The sequence below is a fragment of the Theropithecus gelada genome, chromosome 19, assembly GCF_003255815.1.
Source record: "Theropithecus gelada isolate Dixy chromosome 19, Tgel_1.0, whole genome shotgun sequence".
NCBI classification, from domain to species: Eukaryota; Metazoa; Chordata; class Mammalia; order Primates; family Cercopithecidae; genus Theropithecus; species Theropithecus gelada.
Genome location: NC_037687.1, coordinates 28,687,797 through 28,700,184, shown reverse-complemented (window position 1 = coordinate 28,700,184; position 12,388 = coordinate 28,687,797). Strand labels below are relative to the sequence as shown.

The 12,388-nt window shown below is 43.7% G+C and overlaps 1 protein-coding gene across 2 annotated transcripts in view; it reads right to left on the bottom strand.

Annotated features, from left to right (window-relative positions):
* Positions 1-12,388, bottom strand: part of FPR3 (formyl peptide receptor 3) — a 33,268-nt gene that overhangs the window by 6,610 nt on the left and 14,270 nt on the right. Inside the window, exon 1 of one of the 2 annotated variants that reach the window (XM_025369053.1) lies at positions 492-562. The exons of the other annotated variant lie outside the window; for it this stretch is intronic. The gene's annotated coding sequence lies outside the window, so the exon portion shown is untranslated. Of the gene's footprint in view, positions 1-491; positions 563-12,388 lie in introns of those variants that run through there. 2 annotated transcript variants of the gene reach the window in all.

Sequence of the window (12,388 nt, the reverse complement as noted above, 5' to 3'; positions counted from 1 at the left end):
ATTTTCTATCCTAAATACTTTCTGCATTGATATCCAAACTCCACAAGTAGCACCTTCTTTCAGTGCTATGTCTCTAGCATAGCACTGTCCAATAGAAACATAATGTGATCTGTAAACATGGGTCACATTTGTGTCTTATAATTTTCAAGTAGCCATGTGTAAACAGAGTAGGAAACATTTGGGAAATTAACACCAATAATGTATTTTCTTGAATCCTACATATCAAAAAGGATATCATTGGAACATTTAATCAGAATAAAAATTATGAATGAGATAAATGGCATTCTTTTTTCATACTAAGTCTTAGAAGACATGAAATGCATTTTATACTTATAGCACACTTAAGGTTAAATGAGAAAAATAGCAAGCACCCAAAAGCTGTATTTGGCAAGTGATACTTCATTGCACAGCCCTGCTCCAGAGTTTAGGAAATGTCTGTCATAGAGCAGGCATTCCAACAATAATTTTTAAGTTGCCAGACCCCAACTTACCACCAGCTGAGTTCCTTTTCTTGTGGCCAGTTCCTGACTTCCTGTCGAGCAACACAAGCTCCAAGGATTTGTCAAAAGACAAAATTACAACTAATTTAGTGTAAAGTTTTTATTGACTTTATTTTTAATTCAAGAATCAACACCTCATCCCTCAAAATAGAATGCATGTGTTGATGAGTAGAACAGAGAAGTTTGAGTTTATTGGGAGAGGAGGGCTAAAGAAAGCAGAAACAAAGAAAAAAAATGCTGAATGGTAATTTCGAAGTTGCTTTTTCTGTACAGTGGGAATAGGGAAACAATAATTTAAGAAAAAAAAAAAAAAACAGATTGACTGACATGGTTACTTAGGTTACTTCTTTTGTAAGGATTAAAGCAGAGGCATTTTCATGGCTACTGAAAGTGACCTGTTTGGGAATTTGGCTATCTTCTCTCTCCCTCTTTATGATTTCTTAGAAAGCCAGATAAACAACTTAATTTTTGGTTTGGTGTCATAGAACTTTAGTATGAGTGACTCTATTTTGGGTTTGTTTGTTGAGTGTAGTACAGTAGCTCAGTTTAAGCCAATGGTGTCCTGTGATTTTTACATAATAGGCTTCAGCAGAGACTTCGCTGAAGGACAAGGGGACAGTGGAGCTGGAATCAATCCAGTGACAGAAACTCAGAGTTTCTTACCATTCCCAGAAGACACCTTGGAGATGTCATCAAACTACTCATCTTAGAAACCTATGTGTCTGAATGTTCCTTCACCTCTAACCTTCTGTGGGAGACTGGAGTTCATCCCTCCAAATAACAAGGGTCAAGGAATATGAGAGTCCAGGCCCTTTCTTCTTCTTCTTCAGAGATTCGGGAAAATGAAAGAAACAATTACCGAGGTGAAAAAATGAGAGGAAAACAATAAACAACAAAGATGCATGATTAAGCAAAAACTCACTTCTCTATTTACACACATACTTCTAACAGCATATGTGTGGGCTTTTTTCCAAACAAAGCAATTCTTCAATTCTCTGAAGACACCACTGTCTATCCTACAATTAAATTCAGTTCTGATGCTGTCTAACTGGAGCCAGCGTCAGATCACGCAAGTTAAAGCACTCACTCCCACAAGACTGTCTTCACTTCAGACACCAATCCAAGTCCCACGTGGCCACCTGTACTTCTGACTGATGGGCTATAAATCAGGGGTTCCTGTGACCCCCTCATCAGGTTTGGTAATTTGCTAGAATGGCACACAGAACACAAGAAATCACTTTGCTTTCTTTTACTGGTTTATTCTAAAGAGTACAGCTTAGGCCAGGCATGGTGGTTCACGCCAGTAATCCCAGCACTTTGAGAGTCTGAGGCTGGTGGATCACTTGAGGCCAGGATTTGGAGACCAGTCTGGCCAATGCGGCAAAACCCTGTCTCTACTAAAAATACAGAAATTAACCGGGTGTGGTGGCACATGCCAGTAATTTCAGCTACTGAGAAGGCTGAGGCACGAGAATCATTTGAACCCAGGAAGAAGAGGTTGTAGTCAGCCAAGATCATGCCACTGTACTCCAAGCCTGGGCAACAGAGTGAGACTTTGTATCAAAAAAAAGGAGAAAAGAATACAGCTCAAAAACAGTCAAAATAGATGCATAGGGCAAGTATATAGCAAGGGAGAGGTTGGGGTGGTACATGGAACTTCCATGCTCTCTCTTCAGGCACTCACCCTTCTGGCACCTCTATGTGTTCACCAACTCAAGACGCTCATCTAATCTCATTTTTCAAGAGGGTTTTTTTTTTTTTTTTGATAGGATCTGACTCTCTTCCCCAGTCTGGGGTTCAGTGGTACAGTCACAGCTCACTGCAGTCTCAAACTCGTGGGCTCAAGTGATCCTCCCACCTCAGCCTCCTGAGCTGCTGGGACTGTAGGTACGTGGAACCATACCTGGCTAATTTCTTTTCTTTTTTTTTTGAGACAAGGTCTCATTCTGTCACCCAGGCTGGAGTCTAGTTGCATGATCTCTGCTCCCTGCAACCTCCACTTCCCTGGGCTCAAGGGATTCTCCAGCCTCAGCTTTCTGAATAGTGAGGACTACAGGCGTGAGATAACCATGCCCAACTACTTTTTTGTATTTTTTTGTACAAACAGGGTTTCACTGTGTTGCCCAGACTGGTCTCAAATTCCTGGGCTTAAAGTGATCTGCCCGCCTTAGCCTCACAAAGGGCTAGGATGTCAAGTGTGAGCCACCATGCCTGGTCTCTAACTTTTTTTTTTTTTTTTTTTGGACAGAGTCTCACCGTTTCCCCCCGACTGGAGTGCAGTGGCGGGATCTTGGCTCACGGCAACCTCCACCTCCCAGGTTCAAGCGATTCTCCTGCCTCAGTCTCCTGAGTAGCTGGGGCTACAGGCGCGCATCACCGTGCCTCTCTAATTTCTGTATTTTTAGTAGAGACAGGCCTGATCTCGAATTCCTGACTTTGAGATCCACCCACCTCGGTCTTTGACAGTGCTGGGATTACAGGCGTGAGGCCAACATTTTTTATAGAACTCAATCTCCAGTCCCCACTTCCCCTTCCTGGAAGTCAACAGGTGGAACTGAAAACTCCAACCCTCCAGTCACTTTATTTTTGTGGTGGCCAGCCCTAACTGAGGCTATCAAGGGACCTCACCCTAAATAACCTCACTAACATAAAATGAGATGTGATAAAAGGTGGCTCATGCCTGCAATCCCAGCACTTTGGGAGGCCAAGGTAGGTAGATCATTTGAAGTCGGGAGTTCAAGACCAACCTGGGCAACAAGGTGAAACCCTGCCTCTACTAAAAATACAAAAATTAGCCAGGCATGGTGGTAGGTGGCTGTAGTCCCAGCTACTTTGGAGGCTGAGGCAGGAGAATCGCTTGAACCCAGGAAGTGGAGGTTGCAGTGGGCTGAGATCGTGCCACTGCACTCAAGCCTGTGGGGCAGAGCGAGACTGTATCTCAAAACAAACCAAACAAACAAACCAAAAAAAGTGGTTTTTAGGCTGGGTCTGGTGGCTCATGCCTGTAATCCCCACACTTTGCGAGGCTGAGGTGGGCAGATCACCTGAGTCAGGAGTTCAAGACCAGCCTGGCCAACATGGTGAAAACCCATCTCTACTAAAAATAAAAAAATTAGCCCGGCATGATGGCACATGCCTGTAGTCCCAGCTGCTCAGGAGACCAAGCAGGAGAATCACTTGAACCCAGGAGATGGAGGTTGCAATGAGCCGAGATCATACCACTGCACTTCAGCCTGGGTGACAGAACTAGAATCTGTCTCAAAACAAAAACAAAACAAACAAAAAACCTTGAGAGGTGAGGCAGATGCATGAGAGAGTACCCTTTATCCAATATCATTACCAAGATTAACCTCTTAACCTTCTGCTCCAGAGGGAGATAATTTGTGGGACATGCAACATAGCTCTAAGGATTAGTTAATAGACAAAATTACAACAAATTTAGTTCAAATATCTTAATCTGAGAAGAGTTAAAGGTCTAAATCTGAGGAGATGGGCCCTTTCTGAGATTTTAAGCAACATCAAGACATTGTTCTCCAGCTGAAGCACCACAACCGTGAAGACAAGTGGAGAGGCAGAAAACAAGAGTCAACTATTTTCTCTTTTCTCCCTGAATCACTATACCAAAAGGATGTTTTCAGCGATCAAGTATAGGAAACATATGAAGCACATAAACCAAAAAGGAATTTATTATTACAAAAAGTTTTGCAAGGTGGTAGAATCTGAGTCTAAATAAGAACTGGGTTTCGCCGGGCGCGGTGGCTCAAGCCTGTAATCCCAGCACTTTGGGAGGCCGAGACGGGTGGATCACGAGGTCAGAAGATCGAGACCATCCTGGCGAACATGGTGAAACCCCGTCTCTACTAAAAAATACAAAAAACTAGCCGGGCGAGATGGCGGGCGCCTGTAGTCCCAGTTACTTGGGAGGCTGAGGCAGGAGAATGGCGTAAACCCGGGAGGCGGAGCTTGCAGTGAGCTGAGATCCGGCCACTGCACTCCAGCCCGGGCGACAGAGCGAGACTCCGTCTCAAAAAAAAAAAAAAAAAAAAGAACTGGGTTTCATTTAAGCCCTTTGCTTCACCATCCTATTGGCATTCTTCCAGGGCCTTCTTGAAAATGACCACAGAATGGCTGCCACTGTTCTGGACATCACATCAACGGGCCCTCCTGAGCAAGAAGAATAAAGACAAACAGAAAAACTGACTTCATTCACATGCCTGTCTCATTTTATAAAGGAGGAAAACATTGGCCAGGTGCAGTGGCTCATGCCTGTAATCCCAGCACTTTGGGAGGCCAAGTCAGGCAGATCACGAGATCAGGAGATTGAGACCATCCTGGCTAACACGGTAAAACCCCGTCTCTACTAAAAATACAAAAGCAAAATTAGCTGGGCTTGGTGGCAGGCACCTCTAGTCCCAGCTATTCAGGAGGCTGAGGTGGGAGAATGGTGTGAACCCAGGAGGTGGAGCTTGCAGTGAGCCAAGATCACACCACTGCACTCCAACCGAGGCAACAGAGCAAGACTCTGTGGGGAAAAAAAAAAAAAAAAAAGAGGAAAATATCTTGTCTTCCTTTAGATCATTCCCTAGGCAAAAATTAAAAATAAAAATGAGGTTGCTCATATTGGCTTAAGCCAATCATAGTGCATCTTCCAGCATAGTGGTACATTGCCACCTGATTAGAATGGAATTTACTTATCAGGTAATGAGGAGTGGCAGGTATTATATTGATGCAGGTCTCTGAAGAGGTACTTCCTTGCCAGCTGCTGGAGACATAGAGATCAACCAGACATGGGCTCTGCCCTGGAGTTGCCGATCACCCGGATAGAGAGATGAGAGTGCAGTGCTTGGGTCATGGTAGACTTGGCGTATATAATGATAGACAGATGCCTGGTTCATTATGGGATCCCCCAAAAGGAACAACTAACTCAGACTGACAGGGTCTAGGATTACTTCCTGGAGCAGGTAACACCTGAGCTGAGTTTGAAGGCCTGGGTAAAGGAGAAAAAAATAATTCAATTTAGGCAGAAGGGAGTGAAAGCACACAGGAAGAAAGATAAGACATAGCAGGCTATCTTTTGTTGTTAGAGCATAGATGGAGGTAGACAGGCAGACAGCAATACACATTGAGTGTGCAGCAAGAAGCAGAGGCCATCTCTTGGAGCATCTTGAATCTACAAGAAAAACTTGGAATTCTCTTTAAGGACACAAAAAGTCACTTAAGTAGGAAAGGGACTCACTTATCAGGTGTGTACTTCAGAAAAATATTGCTCGGGCCGGGCGCGGTGGCTCAAGCCTGTAATCCCAGCACTTTGGGAGGCCGAGACGGGTGGATCACGAGGTCAGGAGATCGAGACCATCCTGGCTAACATGGTGAAACCCCGTCTCTACTAAAAAATAACAAAAAACTAGGTGGGCGATGTGGCGGACGCCTGTAGTCCCAGCTACTCGGGAGGCTGAGGCAGGAGAATGGCGTGAACCTGGGAGGCGGAGCTTGCAGTGAGCTGAGATCCGGCCACTGCACTCCAGCCTGGGCGACGGAGCAAGACTCCGTCTCAAAAAAAAAAAAAAAAAAAAGAAAAATATTGCTCTAGAGTCCTGCAAAGGGATGGCTTTGAGAATGTTTCTGATTAGAGGCAGAGGCTGTAGAGTGGAGAATGTTGCTGGAGATCAAGGTGAACTTGTTGAAGACTTAGGGAGAAATAGTGTGACATAGAAGAGGTGTGGTTTAGGGAGAGATTGTCCAGGCTTAGTAGATGAGCCTTGAAGACTGGGTGGCTATGGAGAGTGAGGAAGAATGAGTGCTCTTTATAAATCCCACATTCCTTAAGTTGTGATTGCTTTATTGTAACTCATCTGCTATGATGTGAATGTTTGTTTCTCCCCTCCCCAGTATGGAGCATAGATGGAGCCTCAAGCCAGTATGGAGCTTCCCCCAATATACAGAGGGGAGAAACAAATGTTAGTATGGGAAATTCTAATCTCCAAGGTGATGGTATTAAAAGGTGGGGGTTTTAGATTATGATTGCTCTGCCCTCATAAGTAGGATGAGTGCCTTATAAGAGTCTTATAGGCACTTGTCTTTCCCTTTTACCTTGTGAGGACTGATAGAAAGCACTGTCTGTGAGTAATGGCCCTCACCAGATGTTGAATGTGCTAGCACCTTGATCTTGAACTTTACAGCCCCCAGAACTGTGATCAATAAATTTATGGTGTGTGTGTGTGTGTGTGTGTGTGTGTGTGTGTGTGTGAGAGACAGAGCATCACTCTATCACCCATGCTGGAGTGCAGTGGCATGATCTCAGTCCATTGCAACCTCCATCTCCAGGGTTCAACCAATTCCCTTACCTCAGCCTCCCCAGTAGCTAGAACTACAGGTGCACCACCATGTCCTGCTAATTTTTATATTTTTTGGTAGAGACAGAGTTTCACCATGTTAGCCAGGCTGATCTCAAACTTGTAACCTCAGGTGATTCACCCACCTCAGCCTCTCAAAGTGCTGAGATTACATATCAGGGGAACCTGCCCCCGCTAATTCATGTAGGTTCTTTTTTATTTCCTTAAGTGTCAGCCAGTCTGAGAAATAAAGGGAAAGAGTACAAAAGAGAGAAATTTTAAAGCTGGGTGCCCAGGGGAGACATCACATGTTGGCAGGTTCCATGATGCCCCGCAAGCCACAAAACCAGCAAGTTTTTATTAGTGATTTTCAAAAGGGGAGGGAGTGTATGAATAGAGTGTGGGTCACAGAGATCACATGCTTCACAAATTAATAAAATATCACAAGGCAAATGGAGGCAGGGCGAGATCATAGGACTGGGGCAAAATTAAAATTGCTAATGAAGTTTCGGGCATGCATTGTCATTGATAACATCTTATCAGGAGACAGGGTTTGAGAGCAGACAACTGGTCTGACCAGAATTTATTAGGCGAGAATTTCCTCATCCTAATAGGCCTGGGAGCGCTACAGGAGACCGAGGCTTATTTCATCCCTCATCTGCAACTGTAAAAGACAGACATTCCCAAAGCGGCCATTTCAGAGGCCTCCCCTTAGGAACGCATTCTCCTTCTCAGGGATGTTCCTTGCTGAGAAAAAGAACTCAGTGATATAGCTCCTATTTGCTTTTGAAAGAAGAGAAACATGGCTCTGTTTTGCCCAGCCCACAGGAAGCCAGAGTTTAAGGTTATCTCCCTTGTTCCCTGAAAATCACTGTTTTCCTGTTCTTAAGGTGCCCAGATTTCATATTGTTCAAATACACATGCTCTACAAACAATTTGTGCAGTTAACGCAATCATCACAGGGTCCTGAGACGACATTCATCCTCAGCTTACGAAGATGATGGGATTAAGAGATTAAAGTAAAGACAGGCACAGGAAATCACAAGAGTATTGATTGGGGAAATGATAAGTGTCCAAGAAATTTTCACAATTTATGTTCAGAGATTGCAGTAAAGACAGGTGTAAGAAATTATAAAAGTATTAATTTGGGGAACTTTAATAAATGTACATGAAATCTTCACAATTTATGTTCTTCTGCCATGGTTTCAGCCGGTCCCTCCATTTGGGGTCCCTGACTTCCCGCAACAATTACAGGCATGAGCCACCATGCCTGGCCTAACTTTATGTTGTTTAAAATTATCCAGCATAATAAATTTTGTTATAATACCTTGAATGGACTAAGAGACAAATTAGTCTAAATGACCGTAATGTGTGTATCAAGTGAATCTTCTTGGAGGAGGATGTCCTCAACATAATGCTGTATCTGTGCTCATGGAGATTGTGGATGTCATTAAGCTCTTGTCTGCAAAGCTTGTGTGTGATGACAAAGCTATGAGGGTACCCCAGGTGGCCTGGAAAGGTGTATTGTGTTTCTTCAGAGGTGGAGGCAACTGTAGCTGAGGGTCTGTAGAAATAAGCACTTAACAGAACATGCTAGCCAAATGAATTAGAGCAAAATGTTTACCAGTTCTTGATTGAATAGTATTAGCAATTTTTAATAATATTAGATGTTAGATATGGGGGCCCTGATAGATGGGACTACAGCCTTAATGCTGTAGTCATCCATCATAAGACATTCTTTATGATTTTTTTTTTCCAGATATGGGAACAAGAAGCACTTTGGACTGTTAAATGGAGATGCAGTATGGATAGTCACTCTTTTATTAATCATGTTTTGTGTAACAAATTTTAATTATTGAAGGCCATGTTTCACCCTACATTGGGCCGTATTAACTATCTTAACTGGGGGACTAAGTGATCTGATTTTATCAAGCCAATCTCTAAGTGCAAACAACTTACTTTAATTTTAATGTATTATTTATTATGTCTGCTCTACCTCCAACATGTTCTATTTTAGAGCAACGTACCTCCAACATAGGCTATTTTAGAACAATAGGTATGACTATGGGTAATTTAGGCAAGGCTGTAGTTAAAGTGAGGTATACTCATTTTTCAAAATTTTATATATAGTTGCCTTCTCAAGACAATAGGGGCAGAGTGAGTACATTTAGCGGGATCCTTGCAGGGAGCCAAAGACCCCATGGGATGTGACCAACTCAGCATTCCACTGGAGGCTATATGATCAAACAGCACACGAATGCAGGATGTGGGCAAACTCACGATTACTGCTGCTACCAGAAGGTTTGCTGAGGGCCATCGCTTCCTGGTGCCGAGCTCCTTGAGGTTGTCTACTGGGACATCTAGAGAATGCAGTCTTGCAAGCCTACTCTGGACTGAGCAGCTGACCCCTTCTTCCACCCCCCTTCTCACTATCTCTTTTGACTAATAAATATGGAGGGCTATGTAAAGCTCAGGGCCCTTGTCCACTAGAGGCAAGGTGCCCCCTGACTCCTTCTTCCAGATGTACTCTTTTGTCTCTTGTCTTTTATTCTCGTGTTCATCCCCCTTTGTTCAGTCCACCAGGGATTGTGGCACATTACATGGTGGTGTCCCGAACAGCCCCAGAATTGGGTGCTCTACAGGTGGCACTCAAACAGGCGACAGTCTGAACACGGGACTATGAGGACACGAATGAAGAAGATCTCCTGGAACAGGGGAAACGGGGACCCCAGGACGAGTCGGCCGGCAGTGGATATAAGGTCAGTGCCCTAAAGAGGTACTGGGAGCAGTGCCTTAAAGAAGTACTGGGAATGGGAAGTTTTCTGAATCAGGGTAACATGGGGCAGATTTTGTCTACTGAAAAAAAACATTATGTGCAGTTGCTTAAAGTTTTGTTGAAACAAACTGGTGCTCAGGTTAGTTCTCAGACATTAACTAAGCTGCTGCAGGAGATTACTACACATAACCGATGGTTTCCACAGGTAGGCACTCTTGATGTGGAAAACTGGGACAGAGCAGGAGAAGGATTAAAACAAGCTCATCAAAAAGGTCTTAAAATTGATTATTTTGTTTTATCCACTTGGAGTTTAGTTCATACTGTACTTGTGCCATTATCTCTTTATTATTCTGCGGGACAGCAGGCTGAATCTAAAAATCTGAATCTGTTGTCCCACCCACAGTTCCAATTGAAAATAAAAAACAGGAGAGGGAGGATAAAAATTGGCCTATACCGCCTCCTCCAGTTGCAGAAACATGTGTACCGCCTCCTTTGGTAGCAGAAATAGAGACCCCAATACAAAGAATTTTATGCTCTACTGCCATAGCTGGAGAGCCCTTAGGATCTTGTGTTTTTCCTATTTCCATAAGGCCTGATCCAAACAATCCACAGCAGGTTATTCATGAACACACCGCACTGGAGTTTAAGTTGTTGAAGGAATTAAAAGCAAGAGTGGTAAATAATGGCATACAGAGCCCATTCACCTTAGGATTGCTAGAATCTGTGTTTGGTGCTATGCGTCTTTCACCCTTTGATGTGAGACACTTGGTGCACACTTGATTGTCCGCTAATGCATATCTGACATGGAATTTAAATTGGCAAGAAATGTGTGCAGACCAGGCTAAACAGAACCGTGTTGCTGAACAGAGACGTTACAGAGGATATGCTGTTAGGTAATGGCCCTTATTCAGACCTGGGAAGTCAAATGGCACTCCCAGATGCTGCTTATCAGCAGTGTGCACAGGCTGTTGAATGCGCCTGGGCCACAGTTCCTGAAGAGGGAGTCCCAGTACAATCCTTTTTACAAATCATGCAAGGGTCACAGGAACCCTATGTGCAATTTCTTGCAAGATCACAAGAGGCAGTGAAGCATCAGATTCCTCATACCACGGCTACAGAAATGCTAACCTTAACTCTAGCTTTTGAGAATGCAGACACGGATTGTAAACATGCACTGGCACTGGTGAGGTGTATAAAAAACTTGGGAAATTTTCTCAGAGCTTGTCAAGATGTAGGAACTGAGCTTCATCACTTTGCAATATTAATGCAAGCAGTGGCTAATTTAGCAATTGACAAATCTAAAAGGAGCCAAAGGTCAAACCCTAAAATGGGAAAATGTTATAATTGTGGAAAACCTGGGCATCTTATAAAGGAATGCCACCAGATCTCAGGAAAGAAAGGACCTTACAATGCAGTGCCCCACCCAGCGGAAGAAACGCCAGGGCTTTGTCCTTACTGTAACAGAGGAAATAACTGGGCTAATCAGTGCCACCCAAAATTTCATCAGAATGGCACCCCCCTGCTGGGAAATGAGACAGGGGCCTGGACCCAGGCCCCACAAACAATGAGGGCATTCCCAGTCCAGACCTCAACCCCGTTTCAGGCATGGGTTCCCAGAGGCACATTGATTCCCTCACCCCAGGAACACCAGGAGTGAAGGATTAGATCTTCCAGTCAGAGAATGGGTAATGTTAGTTGGGGCAGACAAACCCATCTAAGTTCCCACTGGTATTTGGGGACCTGTACCAGCCGGATATGTGGAACTAATTTTAGGCAAAAGCTGCCTTAACTTACAGGGCATTACTGTAGTCCCAGAAGTTGTTGACTCTGATTATGGAGAAATTCAAGTAGTTTTAATGTCACAAAATCTTTGGGGTTTTGAGCTGGGAGAATATATTGCTCAATTATTGCTTATTCTCTGCAAATCACACCCTTCTCCATGAAAGGAGAAATGAGAAAACAAAGGGTTTGGGAGCACAACTACATGGGAAATCTATCTGTCCCAACCCATAGCCTCTAATAGACCCACCTGTGTAGTACAAATTAAAGGAAAGACATTTTATGGTCTTATGGATAAGGAAGCTGATGTGTCAGTAATATCTAAAGACAGTTGGCCCCCATCCTGGCCTTTGCAATTAACTTCTACATCCTTAGTGGGAGTAGGAACAGCTCAAAGTGTTCAACAGAGCGCTGAGATTTTACCTTGTCTTGGTCCGGATGGACAGTCATGTACTTTTCAGTCTTATGTTGCAAATATAGCTGTTGATTTATGGGGTTGAGACTGACTTACAGCATGGGATAGGAGACTTACAAATGAAAACTTGCATAACCCAGGATTTAAAATGTTGAAGAACATGGGCTATCAGAGGGGAAAAGGTTTAGGAAAATTTCTTCAAGGAAATCCTAACCCAGTATCAGTAATGGAAAAACAGAGAGAAAAGGGATAGGATGTCAGGATTTCTGATGAGGGTCATTGATACTTCTCCTCCGCCCACTGCCTTTACCATTAGAATGGCTCAGTGAAAAACCTGTATGGGTGAATCAATGGCCCCTATCTCAGGAGAACCTGATGCAACTTCAGCAGCTAGTAAAAGAACAATAGGATGCCAGACACATAACCCTGGAATTCTCCAGTGTTTGTTATTCCAAAAAAGTCCGGAAGATGGCGACTACTACATGATTTAAGAGCTATTCATGTACACGTAAAACTGATGGGTGCCTTACAAAAAGTTTTACCATCTCCAGCGGCTATTTCAAGAGACTGGCCTCTTGTATAATAG